This window comes from Grus americana, chromosome 8 (genome assembly GCF_028858705.1).
Source record: "Grus americana isolate bGruAme1 chromosome 8, bGruAme1.mat, whole genome shotgun sequence".
Lineage (NCBI taxonomy): Eukaryota > Metazoa > Chordata > Aves > Gruiformes > Gruidae > Grus > Grus americana.
The window spans coordinates 26,910,520-26,924,912 of NC_072859.1; the positions used below are offsets into that span (position 1 = coordinate 26,910,520).

Below are 14,393 nucleotides of genomic sequence, written 5' to 3' on the forward strand. Positions count from 1 at the left end.
ACACACAAATCCCTGGAACGTTGCTGATATTTCTGGGCAGAGGAAGGGAATTCCACAAGACCTGCTCCTTCAGTCCCTGTTTCTGTAAGAAGAGACGTTCATAGGCACAGAAGGAAGGTGGAAACCCCAAGGACTGTTCTAGTTAGGGCAGCAGAACCAGGAATGAGTCAAGACCTAAGCTATAAAGGACCGACAAGTCAGAAGCCTCTGATTATTAGGACAGGCAACTTGTTTTGACATGGTGAGGGTCCAAGGTCTACTATGAGAGTTTGGGAGTCTACGGGACCTGCTGTGGGAAGCGCTGAAGGTGGGCAGCGTTTGATGCCTGTTAACAGGACCTTAACAGGACCCAGGCACCTTCCAGCAATTTTCTGTGCCTCACCACTGGAAAGCAGCTTAAGCTGCAAAACCCAGATTCAGATTTCTGACTCCCCAGGTACATGTAAAGCTGCCAGAATTTCCAGTGTTAATCTGAGTTGGTGGTAATGATATTGCATGCATAGCCCAGGAGGGGAACATCCCTTGCTCACTGTGCTGAAATACTTGATGCAAAGACTCTGTTACTTTGGTTAATTCTTTCTCTGGTTTACTACTATATCAAATTCCTCTACTCATTTTCTAACGAACTTGCCATTAGTCTCTGTTTTTCAGCCCACCTCTTACCCTCCCACTTGGCCACCTGATTTTATGACAGCAATTTTTGTCTCTTCCCACTCTCTTCACTCATATTGCCTCTCCAAAAGCTTTCAGCAAGTCTTAGGGAAAGAACTGATTTCCTTCTTCCCAGTGGCTCTCCTTAAAGCATTTTTATCACAGCCTCACCTACAGCTCTCCTAATGTGTGGGGGACAGAGTAGCAGAGATTTCTCACCATGCATTATGCAGAAGGACAAGTCTAGGCCTTGCTCTGGATTACCACCAAAGGCTGTACCCAGCTGGGTGAGACAGAAATGGGCACCACATCTCCCGAGCTGGGGAATCCCATGTGGCTGGAGTTAATACTGCTGCCAACAGTGACCTGTCCAAACCTGTTGGTCCATGTGGACCAGGTGGACCTTTGATATTCCAAACATTACGTCTTCCCAATCGGCTTTGCCAAATCACAGTACTTCTCACAGCACGTCCCTCCTTAAGGGTTCACTTGCATTACCCTGAGTCATTCCTTCCTCCGGGCTTTCCAGCATGGCTTGGCTTCGCCAGCGTATCTTGTGAACTCCTCAGAGCATGCAAGTACTTCACACCTTGTTCTCAGTTTAGCCCTTTGCCAGCACGCAACAAATAATAAGTCCCATTAAGCCAGACCTATCGGAGACACCAGTTTCCTGTTAATCCACAAGGAAGCTGTCTCGATGTCTGGCAAGAATGTGCGTTTGTCTCAAAGGGACGCAGAAGCAGCCTGCCGGCATCGGAGGGGTAAAAAGCTGCTGGCTACAGCAGCAAAGGATGTAGTGCCTTTGGTTCCTGGTGAAAGGCAGGGAGAGATTTTTATTGTAGGAATAAAGTCTGAGGAATGAGTAGCTATTTTACACTTGCAATAACCTCTGCAGCGCAAAGCTGTAAATCAGTTGGTCCATGCAGACATCACAAGCCTTTGTATCTCCTCTATACCAAGGCTCTGTGTTTAATGGGTGGATGTAGCTGAGCCAGGAGTCAGGTGAGTCTTCGGAGACTGAAATGGAAGGTGAACACTTTTGGGAACATCTGAAGGCTCAACACCCACATAAGAGAAGTCTCTTCGTCCCCGCTTTTGGCTGAAGGGAAGTGAAGGCTGGGAACCGACGGGCCCTGGTCTCGAATCACCTGTGATGCTTTGGGGAAAGGAAGGTATGGCATTGCCTGTGAGGACAACCTGCTCTTACAGGAAGCACAAGCAGCGATGCTGGGGGATCGAATGGCTTTGTGCATCCCATGCCAACCAGGGGAAAGCTCTGACGCTTTCTTGAGGTCTAGACAGCCCAAGGACAGAAGTCGTGTTCAGACCTTGAGCAAGAGGATCTTTGCCAAGAAGACATGCACCTTCCTTCAGCTTGTACAACTCCATCATTTGCAACCCTACATCCACATTCAATCCAGTTTGTTCCTCCTCCTTATCCAACCTAAAATACAGTCCACAAAATGGAGCAATTTACTTGCTTCCCCCTCCTCTCTCTTTCTCTCTTTCTCTTTCTCTCTTTCTCTTTTTCTCTTCTGTGGGAAAGAGTTTGCCAACGGCAGAGAGATAAATTTAAAACCAAGGACTGGGTTTTGTCAGTATTTCTCATGCTTGTCCAGAGAACAAGGCACAGGAAAGCATCACCTCTAGAGGTACATCATCAGCTACAGGTCCTGCTGCACCTTGTGCATTCCTGTATTTCTAATGACTGCTCCATCACTAGCAAAAATAAAACATGCACGTATGTTTCTGCATGTGTGTGGCAGAGGACAGAAGATAAATGTTTGAAGTAAGTATGCCCGTACACAGTAGTGCAACCATGCTCTGAGCTACGACACTGGCCCCATTAATCACCTCCGCTCCTCCCTGTATCGCAGCTCCTTTCCACAGTTGGTGACATACACCATGCCTGGCTTCAAGGAGGCAGCTGCTCCTGTTGATTTAAGAAACGCTTTGGATTCCTAACCACCAGACAGGGATCAGGAAGTCAAGAAACAGTCACATGCAATTAGGAAGCTGTTAACTGCAGCCAGGATTTAATGGGTTTTTTTTGAAAAAGAAAATCTGTTGTTTCAAAAGGATGGGGTGAAGAATGCATCAGAGGGATGCACCTTCCTTCTTCCACTTTATCAAATATTTTTGTTTGCATTCAGTGTAAAAATTAATTTTAACACTTTAATGATAGGTATTTGTTGTTTTGAATTGAGAGTGAATGGATGAGACATTTGCTGTGCCAATGGGTGAGGGACTGATCTGATAATAGCTGAATACTGCTACGAGTATTTAAATATATAGTGTGGTGGATGATGTGACTGTTCAAAATCCTAACTTCTAATTTTGCTGTTCATCTAGGAGAGTAGCAGTTGGATCAGCATAAAAACACAGTGCTACTCATCACCTGGGACATGCTCACTTCGTAGTGGACACACAGGAAAAAAGATAAATAGATTCTTTCTGTCCAGTCTCTGTAAGCTGTGCAGTTTTCCGAGAATCCAACCAACTCATATACATATGTATATAAATACACACACTACGTATTTCCCATGGGAACTCAATCATATAGTTCATTCAGAGGTGTTCAAAAGAAATAATATTTTGTTTGACTGAATCAGCTAGAACTCTCTTTTTTCTATTCCTATTTACTTTGGGTTACGGCTCTCCTATGGACAGTATAGACGGATCTCAAACTCAGTCATTAGGTACACTCTGCATTTCTTAGTTAAGCTTTTGAGGTTAAAGGAAGAGAATATGAGGAAAAAAAAAAAAAGTCCCAGTCTTGCAGAAATGTCTTCCCCTCCACACTGCCTGTGTAATTTTACTTGAGTCAGTATCCCTGATGGAATATATGTGTGGGTAAAGCTCTGCACACACGTCCGAGCTCACAGTGCTGTGGGATGTGGGCCATAATTCTTCACCTTTGAAGTCAGTGGGAGCTTTAGGAAGAAGAAAGAGGAAGGATTGTGGAGTGGTTATGACACTACCCTGAAAAAATGGTTCTGTTCCCATGGGCAATACAAATCTCTTGCATGATCACAAGCTTGTCATTTGGGTTTAGACCTTCAAAGGGAACTCAGCACTTAACCTCCCCTAAGTATCTTTGAAGCATTTGGCTTTATTCCTCCTGTCTCTCAAAAGTCCATCTGTAAAATGGGGACAGCAAGACTTTCCGACTTGAGAACAGATGTTACACACAAGGCACTGGCTGAATCTAGCTGTTGAAGGACCCAAAGGAGGATCCAAAGTCCAAGACAATGCTCAGCGGTAACCTCTCTTCCCACAAATACTTTGTGGAAGAAGGTTGGGATTCTGCTGCAAGCATTAGCATAAGAGCTAACAACATACTTTAGCTTAGAAAAATGCATCAGTCATATCTCAAGATCTATGCTACGCTGTCAGCTTTGTCTATAGAGACAAAGAAATGGAAAAAAAAAAGAAAAGCAAAATATATTGGTGCAGAGTCTTTTATCACGTTGAGGGCTTACTGCCAAAGTTCAGCTGAAAATTCATAAACACTGGACTACATTTAAGTACATTTTCTTATTTACTCTTTTTTAATATTTGGACAAATTTTCTGGGCAGAGGCACAGTGCCAAAGTTGTGAATATCTATCTGCAAATAAATTTTTGGGGACACATATAAGCACTACCAACTTTGGTTAACATTTTTTTTTTCCTGCTTTGGATCTATTGGCTACAGTGGAACTGCTCCAGATTCAGTCCAGCATCAAATCACAATCAGATGTGGAGGAATAGTGTTATCTTTCCGACTCCTATACACTACATTTCCCAATCTCCTGATAACCTTTTTTAGCCTCGTTCTGTTCCAGTGATGCTAACCTATTTCTGGAATGTGCATTCAAATTGTAAGATTATGTCAATAAAAACCCAATACTACCAATATCAGAATAAAGGGCTGTGTGGCCTTTCTTGCCTGCATGCAGGCAGAGGTGGTCTTCATCTGTAAGTCTGTCTGCAGATGGAGAAGAAGAAGCTGAGATAGGGAAATGGGAAGCCAGCCCCTGCCATGGAAAATATAGTGATTCCAAAAAGCTTTCCTGCCATTCTGTTCCTATGTCTTGGTCAACCCCCTTGGCTTCTGAGATTCCTCTCTTCCCTCGTCTCCTAATCAGCAGATAACTAATGGCTTTCCAGCCTCACCATCTGTGCAACATTCAAACTCCAGAGTGTCGCAAGTACAACATCATCACTAATCCTTGCAGGGGAATCTCTTAACAATAACGCCTTACGTCTCCCTCTCTCCCCAGAGCATTCATAAGCTAAATAGAGAAAATAGGAGGAGGCACACCCAGGACCACAAGGCATGTCTATGGCAAGGAAGAGAGTTGGCCATCAGCTTCCTGAGTTCCAGTCCAGCATCTAAATACAAAACCCATCCATCTTTCCCTAACAGGAAAGCTCAATCTCCATGCTAGTAATCCTTATCTCCAGTTGTTAGCCGGGAGTTGTTCCCAGATCATGCTGACTGCATTAATTTTTTTTTAGACATGATAAAGATGGGGTTCTCTTTATTAGTCTTCTAGTTTATGAGCTTTACATGGGCAGAGGCCAGAAGACAAGCAAGGGATCCTGCTTCAAAGGATTTTCCCTGCACCACGCAGGTCAGGAACTTTTATGCAGTTGACAGCACTACGCAAGATAAGGATCTCAAGAGCTGACAGTGTGGCTTACGCAGGGAGCCAAAGCAGCATCCTGAAATCTGCTGGCTCCTCCGACAAACTGAACGGACCTAAATTCACACCAGCCCTTCTTGGGTCAGAGGCTGACATGTGAGCTCGAGTTATCATTTGTTTATGAAGGGAGGATACTCTCCCGTTAACCAGCCTTGACAGGGCACTGTGTTTTTTACTGCAGTGCTGCAAAATATACTGCTCTGGACTTGGAAGACACCTGTTTCCCTCTGATTTATGGACCCTTCTGGCATCTGGGAGAGCGCTATCCACTGCCTGCAGCCTCTGATACGAAGGATTCAAATAGCACAAAGTGAATGGGCTGCAAGAGTGAGCATCTCCACGAGAAGGACGTGGCTGCTGCCGAGATGAACACTGCTGCCGACTCGACTGGTTTTCCTCCAGCGCTGCTGAGTTTCCATCCTGATGGGGACCTTCAGTTACAAAGGAGGGGGTGTCTGGTTAATCTGATGTAGCCCAAAGCTGACAGCTGCTGAGAAGATGAGCTTCCAGTGTGTTATGGAAAAGGGAAACCAGGAAGGAGCTCTGCAAAATGGTGTCCAATTCAAGCATGTTGTGATTAACCCATTATTGCTTTCTTTTAAGCACAAACATTTAAAGTAATATATTACAAGCCTAAGTGGACTGTAAAAGGAGTATTTAATCTTCAGGATAAGTCAGTTCCATTACTCCTTTCTTTTTCCCAGAGCAAACACCTAGCCAAGATGGGACTTGAGAATATATTACAGGCACAGCCAGCCCATTTTGGAGGTCATGGTCAGGATAGGTATGTCAACTTGATGGATTTTGGGCTGTTAAAATGGTTTATTAGAAGCATACCCTGACACCAAACTCGGATACAGACTCAGACTGATTTGAAGTCACAGAAAGCTTAAACATTTCCCCAGTCTGTGCTCATCCAGTTTTGTTCCCACCCCTTTGCAGAAAGCGGAGCAGTTCCCCAGGTACAACTCTCACTGCAGCTGGAGGCTTGCAAGTTTTGAACGCACAACAAAAACCAGTCGCACTTCTCCCACTCACACCTGCCCACCAGCCACGCTGCCTTGCCACCCACGCCTACCCACTGTCCCCACACCATGGAGCCCTTTGTGAAGCACTTTTGGGGTTTGGACAAACTCAGCATTTCCACAGCAGGAACAGATTTTCCATCACGTCCCTTGGCTTAGCAGGAGTCCCAAACCTCCAAAAGCAGGGAACAACCCTGAAAAACTGCAAGGCAAAGGGACAGTCAGCTCTCCCTTGGTGGAAAGTGTGGTCTTGCAAACCAGGAGCCTAATGGAGAGGGGCTTATGAACCCTAAACTGTTTCCTGGCTCCAGTTCACTGCAACTGGGATGCGTTGCTGCAGCTTCCAGCATTTCGGCTCCGCTTAGGCACATCTAATCCTCTCTGAGCTAAATGCTGACGATGCCTTTCGTCCGGCTGTGCTGCACTGATAAAGCCCCTGTTCCCATCCTGTGTGTGTGTGTGTGTGGGGGGAAGGTGTGTGTTCAGGCTCCTGGGACAGCAGCTGAGGCTGGCATGGCTCACACCCCCATGCCAGCAAGCCCAACTGCTCTTTTCAATGTATTTCCTCCATCTGCTGCCTCAGAGGAAAGAAGCACAAGGCTAGTGACCCCAGCAGCCTGCCTGTACCCTTTTCCCTGGAAACAGCAATGAAGAGGAGGGAGCGTCTCCTCTCACAAACCCAATATTGTAGGGCATCAGGAACCCATAGAAAATATCTGGATCAGGTTGGAGGGGAAAAAAAATTTAAAAAAGCAAAAAACATTTTTGCTTGAAGGGAAGTGAGGGAGGAAAGACAGTCCAAGAGCACAAGGAAAGCCAGTGTAAGAGCAAGCACATTTCTTGGGACCAGCCCTGGGGAGCCACTTCTGGCTGTGAGCTAATCCCTGCACACTCACATTACTGCTCAGGGTCCATAAACGTTGCAGATACATTGCAGTTCACGCCAGCAAGCTTTCTGTAATTGGCCTACCTTACGTAAACCTAGCTTGGGTACCTCTCAGCATGGCGTGGCAACTTGAGTGTGAAAACGGAGGTCTTTGAAACTGGGTTTCAAATTGGCTAGCTCAGCTCTATGAGTCACTGGAGCATCTAAATTTGTAAACAGAGGAAAATTACAAACAGGAGAAGATGTGGAGGGGGAAAACAGGCTGAAAGCTAGTGAAGTCTCTATGGATAGCGCATGATACTTTTAAAAAACAGCTCTGCAGGTGGCACAAAAGCTATAGGAGTCATTGCTGGCCTGAGTGCAAACTTGCCGGTAGGCAAGGTGAGCTGCAGCCCCTGGAGCACCCAGACACCCTCCCTGGAGGGCCCAGACACACTCCCTGCAGCTTCAGCCCCTGCTGCACCTGCGTGGTGGAGACCTTTCCTGGGAGCCCCAAACCCATCCTGCAATCGCTGTTCTCCCAGGTGGCAACCAGCCAAACGGCAGTCGTGTGCCCTGTTTGGTTCTACCTTCTCCTCCCATACATTTGGGTTGAAGGAAAGCATGTTTAAAAAAAAAAAAATAAAAGGGAAATAAAAAAAAGGAGAAAGGCCACAGGGATGGGCCAGGTATCTCAGAAACAGCTTGGGGGGGTGTGATACTTTTATCCCTGTTAGAAAAAAAAGACTTTCAACAAATCCCTGAGAAGTCATGACCTTCATGTATGTTTTCTATTTGTTTTTCCACACCAGTTAAATAGTTGCTTTCCAAGCACTTCGGAAAAAAAAGAAAGTACAAACAACACCAGCCCCTCCCCCAAGGCCCCCCTCCCCACCCCAACCCCAGCCCCACTCCCCTTGGTAGCAATGCCAAAATATGCAGCCGGCCTCTCTATCTGAATGAATGTTTTGATTAAAGAAGTCTTAACAAAACACAGTCTGAACAATGATCCCGTCCCCCTTTCTGCAAGCTTCACCCAACTATGCAGTGTATATTTAGGACCAGATTACAGGGACCTGTACATTAATTGAATAAGGATGACAAGCCCGCAGCGTATGCAAATAAAGGTTTGGTTTTCAGTGGGGAGGGTAAATCTTAACTACCTAATGATACTCCTGCCCCATTTAAAACCCCTTTAACATTGGGATTTTTTTAAGGCCAGCCTTCACAAGCTTGCAAACATATGGAAAAGTTCAAGTTTTTCTATTTCCCTTCCAAATGCTTTGTTTCCTTTGACAAAGAATAAATTTTTTTTCCGTTCTGACACTAAAACCATCACCTATTATATTGCCATGACACCCAAGTAAAGATACTGATCAAAGGGCAAAGCAGGGCAATAAAGTGAAAAAACTGGGGCCAGAAGGTTTGGGTTTTGGGGTTGGTTTATTAAAGCATTGCAATTCTTTGTCCAAAGGTATTTTTCATTTTGTCTTCTGTTACTCAGTGGGAGAACAGCTGGTCAGTAGCAGGTACAAGTTCAGATTTGGTTGTTCAGGGCTCTTCAGTGAGTTTCTTCCCACCTCTGTTTAGTAAGATGTCAGGGAAAGCCTGAATGTTTGCGTGAAGTTTGCAATATGATTTTAACCCCAGGCAAGTGTGATCCAAAAGATATGGGTTGCAAAATATCACACAGCTTAGCAAGGAGGAAAAAGCTGGTTAATAACACAACAGCAGCTGTGCTGGACACGGGACCTCCAGAGCTGACAGCGCAAGGCAGTGCTGTATGGAGAGACAGCTCTGCCCTCCTGTTCCATCCTAACAAAACTCCAGGCTACTCCCAATCCAACTAGCCTAAGCTTCCTAGCCATGCGGGCATCTGGAACAAATTGGATGATGACTTTTGAACTAATTTTAATTTTTTTTAAGGTAGGGTTGTTTGAGAGGTCTAGTATAGGATATAAAGATGCAGAACATCTCCAAGAAAGCATTTTGAAATGGAATGAGGACCAGTCAGGAGAAAAATAAGGAATAATTCAGATGAAGTCAGTGAAGTAGAGACAAATTAAGTTTTCCTTGAAACTGATTTCTTTGCATCTAAGCTGGTGGAACTGTATAAGCCTTGACTTTGGGTTTATCAGCAATCAACTCTCCCAGAGGAGAGAAAAGAAGCTCCAGGTCTGAAGCCATCATCAGAGAGCACAACCAGTTTATCCTGGAGAACCTGTTCTGCAGTGTTTGCTATTCAGTTTTAATAGTGTCAGACCAAGAAACGTGTCAAGCAGTACCCCAGAACATAGTCTTTTCACATAATATCTGATACTAATCCTGCCAAGTCAGCAAAGACAACCAAACCGCTGCCTTGCCTCGCTTTTTTCCCCTCTCTGTCATAATGAAGTGACAAATACATCTTCTGGATAAAACACAAAGGGAGACAAAGCATTTTGTACATTCAATCCACAAGATATTGTTTAAAAAACTAACAAGTCTTTCTCATTTCTCTTGAACAAGTCTTTCCAAGAAACACTTCATAAACCAGCTCTTTATAAAGAAGGGATAGTAAATGCTTTACAGCAAACACACAGCAATGCACAGAAAGCAGCATGCTACTACCTTGAACTCCAAATGTTTTTCCCAATCACTCTTTCATACTCTTTTATAGTTTATTCCCTTACTAATAAATACAGGTAGTCAACAATCCTTAAACGTTTTTAATGTAAATCAGCCCTTTTCTGTAGGTGAATATGTTCCTTTTCTAATAACACAGCAGTCTTTGCAAGAAAAATCTTTGCCTTTAAATGTCTTGTTCCAATTTCTCTCTGACTTTCTCTCCCTCTCCCATTGCTTTCTCCATGGAAACTGGAAAGAGAAAGGAATGAACTTCCAAGGTAAGACAACTCTAAATGCAAACATGTAATAAAAATTTTCAAGAAAGAACCTATTTTCAAAACCTGTAGCACGAAAATTATCTGGGCACGTTCCAGATTATTAATAAAAAAATAATTTCTGCAGTGTTTTCCCCAGCACTGTCATCAACAAGTAGACTTAACTCTCACAATCTGAATCTGTAACCAATTTTCTAAAACACATAAGCCAAAACATAATATTGCTCCAATCTGGAATCCTGTTCTGACATAATATGAAAATTAGACTCTGAAAAGTTTGGCTGCATTTCTGGTTTTTTACTTCCAAACGCTCACAATATACGAAGACACAGAGCCATAACTCAGGTGCAACTGGAAAGAAAGTACGATCCCACAGGGGCAGATCAGGAGCTCTCCTGAACTATGGGAAGGCAACATCTCTCCAGCAGCATCCTGTGCTACAGCCCAAAGAGGAGAAAGGTGGGAGACATCCTCTGCTTGCTATCGGGGCACAAGTGGCGATGAGCACACGTGTCACCAAACACCCAGGCAGTGTCGGGACTGCCATCAATGTTATTTTAACAAACACTCCTGGAAGCGTTACCGACCCTTCGCGTGGGCCCACAAGGAGAAACTCGTGGGACTGGCTCCCTTGGCGCCGGGGACAACCTTGCACTTGCTTCGCTGGAAAGCCTATAATCATTTTCCCTGGAAGAACGAGAGGCTGTGCCAGTTCGCCTGCACTTTGTTACAGCTGAAAATGATAAGATGCTTCCAAAGCGTTGCATTACAATAGCTGTGCCTTAGCTTTATGGATTTATCTTCCTTTGCCCCAGATAAAACTCCATTCCTTGGACAAATTAGGTCTGCTTGTCATTCAACACTCTACCTAATGGTCTCAGCTGCGTGTTTCTGCAGCTATTGAAGCTGGAGCATTCCACAGATAGTTTTCAGTGATTCAAGAAGTGAGCCAGAAACCCAGTTGTATTTTATCCAGAATGAGAATGGGGCAAGTTAATGATGTAATTAGAATTATCAGAACCCTTAAACGTCAGACAACAGGTTTAAATGCAGGACGATAACATTTTTAAAGGAGTACATAACACAACCTGGCGATTTACAAAGAGCAAGTGCATTGTGAAGCGATGCACGAAAGCTTTTCTTCTTTGGTTTAGGGAGGCTGACTACTGACATGGTGTTAGCATATGAATCTCTAATGTCGTGTTATCAGGACCATCATATGCTTTTCAGAGGGTAACACCCACTGCATGAACACTGTTTTTCAGCATGAATCCACAGGAGCTTGAACTGCAGAAGCAACTCAAGATATGGGTGCCATCATTCTTTAAGTTACACAAAAAGCTCAGCTGTTTCTGATGGACACAGCTTGAAGAAGGAGGCACAGCGAGCCCTAAGCACCTGAAAGGGGTTGAGACACGTTTGCAGGCAAGCAACTTCATTGCATAGCTTGCTTTTCTGTGTAGGACTAAGCCAAGACTTCACCTCTCCTGGCAACAAGGCGGCCGTTATACTCAGGTGTGCATAAAGCCTGTAAACTGGGTTATTCACTGGCCTAACTTGCTTTCTTCACTTTGATATCCGGATGACGGCTGGGCCCACTGGGACTCATACGAAGCCTGCTGAAGGCATGGAAATATTAGCCATTATTTCAATGAGCTTTCAATACAGTCTAAACCACACACAAAACATAAAGGCTCGAGATGAAAGATGCTTTGTAAGTGGCAGGTATGACTCTTGAATTGCATTGTTAACCCTAAAATGGACAAGCAAATAACGAGTATGTAACCAGTAGGACCTGGCCTGAAGAAAACTGTCTATAAATTAAGCAGTGTAGCTGCATGCCTCTGGTACACCAGACCAGCAACAAGAGAGGTGAAACCATCTTCTCCTGGACAGAAGCCTCTCCTCAGGTCAGGAGAATGGCTGAGGACAGAAACAATAGCGGGAGACCACAGGTATAGTTTTTGGGAAGGGTTGAAGGAGAAAAATCTTAGCCTTGGTTTTTCAGTTTCCCTCTTAATAAAGTATACATAGGAATACAAGGAAACACAGAACCAGCTAATTCCATGCTGGCAAAGATGAATCTGCTTTACAGAATTGTCCTTAAAGAATTGAACATCTCAGAACCAAACACAGGAAGTAACTGGTGCAAGATATCCCTGAACCCAAAACTCTAGACACAGCGGTTTAAATAAAGACCTTTACATCAGATTTAGGGAACAAAATACAAGATAAATTGTTCTGCACCCTACTTTTTCCTCACCAAGGCTTCAGGTCATTAGGCAATTTTTTAACTGTCTCACATAAGAAAAAATATTCTCTGGAGGTAGATAAGTTTCTGATTTTGCACTAACAGATTTTTTTGCATTTTAATGTATCTGGACATGCTGACCTCAATTCCCTTGTGAGAGCATTGGACAGAATACAGAAGTTAAAGCTGCTGATCTAATCCAATGCCTCTTCACTTGTATAGAAGTTTTTTCAAAAGGAGAGAAAGAAACTACAACTTCTTTGAGGGGAAAAAGTCTGAAGAAAAAGCAGAAAATATGCCCATCCTATCTTTAACTTATATTATTATATTTTATCTTCAGTATCATTTTGACTCTTTGCCCAGAAACACCAACATAAGCATCTTGACTGCAGAAGTCACAAGAGAATCAAGTGTTTGCAGAAAGCTGTAGAAGCAGGAGAGATGTTTCCTACTCCACTTTTGGGTCATAGTCTAACTGAATAAACTCAGTCCCTTAAAATTTCATTGCGTTTAAATAAGGATTTATACGTTGGGAAAATGGTGCTTGGAAACAAAATTTAAGAAAAAGAGAGAGAGAAAGGAATGAAGAATGTAATATAACCACAGGAAAGCAGAGGTGTTTCCCCCTTTCACTGTTCTTAATTAAAATAAAAAACCCCCAAACCCTGAAACAGAGAAGGATTTGTTTAGTCCTCCACTGTCATCAGTACAGATGGCTCTGGAACAGGAAAACTGCAGGGATTTTGCTCACACCCCTCCATTTCAAGCACCTTACCCTGGCTAAACTGGGCTTCTCAACCTGACGGTGGGCAGCATCTCCCTGGGGTGGTCCTGTCCCAGTCCCCAGGAGCCAAAGTTGCTGTCCTCTGGCCTGGGGCCCAAGCTCCTGCTTGAGCCTAGGAAATAACTTTCCCTGCACTTTTTCTCCCAGCACCATCCCTTCTGTGCACCCCCTTGGCACAGACTCAGTCCCAGAAGGACTCTGCCCTCTCCTCCCAGATACCGCAGGAGTCAACAAGACTGGTGCTGAGAAACTGCAGATTTCTCAGACTCCCTCAGGGACGCTTAAGAGCATCAAGAATCTCATTCGTAACGCCTCAAGTTAACAGTATTAGGATTTCCACTTCTGGTCCTTCCTTCTGCTCCAGGATGAGTTTTTCTTTAAAGGCATCTCAGCATCTTGCAGGCGGCTACTGAAGATGCTCCATCTCCCTAGATTCACACTACAGGAATTTAGGAAGTTACTGCACCTAGATATATACTCCCACCCACCACCACCACTGCCCCTGCAGCTATGTTAGACTTTCTCAGCTACTTCCCAGTTCATTACAGTGACCCAAACCAATGCCTCTGAACTGAGGCAACTGATGGACAGGTTCACCTTTATTCTGCAGCTCCCACTAACCTTCACGAGACAAGCAGGCACTAGTAACCTTATAAACAGCCCCCACATGAATCTTCAAAGAGTGAGAGTCACAGCCTTTTGCCAGTCTCCCTGGCCACACGGGATTGGCCTCCACCGTTCACATAAGCGTTGAGTCTTACAACTCCATTCCTGATCTTTTATTCCTTTCTATGTGATACTTCAAAGTTGTGTTAATGGTACCAGCTCCAAGGACTTACCAGACCTCTGAAGAGCTAGGTCAACAGTTGGATATCATGGAAGAATGGGCACACCTTCTAAAAACACCGTGACACTCTTATCTCCCAACACTGGCATGGGTACCTGCCCTGAAGTTTATGTGATGATACATCTCACTTGGGATATTTATAGTTTTTCTGCACTTGTAGGCCAATTGTTTGTTGTCACCTGATGAGACCTGCAATAGTGTCTCAGGCCATGATAAATCCCTGTGCCTACATTTAATGTCTGAACAGAAAGATCCCATGGGAGATTCTTCATGTGCAATATTTAAACCAGGCTAACCTAATTTCATAACCAAATGGCAAAGACTCTCTATGGCAGAGACAGTCTATCATCCTTGCAAAAACCACACAAAATAAACTTTGGAATTACCACAACTGAGAA

General features: G+C 44.2%; 1 protein-coding gene across 1 annotated transcript in view; it reads right to left on the reverse strand.

Annotated features, from left to right (window-relative positions):
- TRABD2B (TraB domain containing 2B) overlaps positions 1-14,393 on the reverse strand; it is a 295,290-nt gene that overhangs the window by 117,320 nt on the left and 163,577 nt on the right. The gene's annotated exons all lie outside the window — the stretch shown is intronic.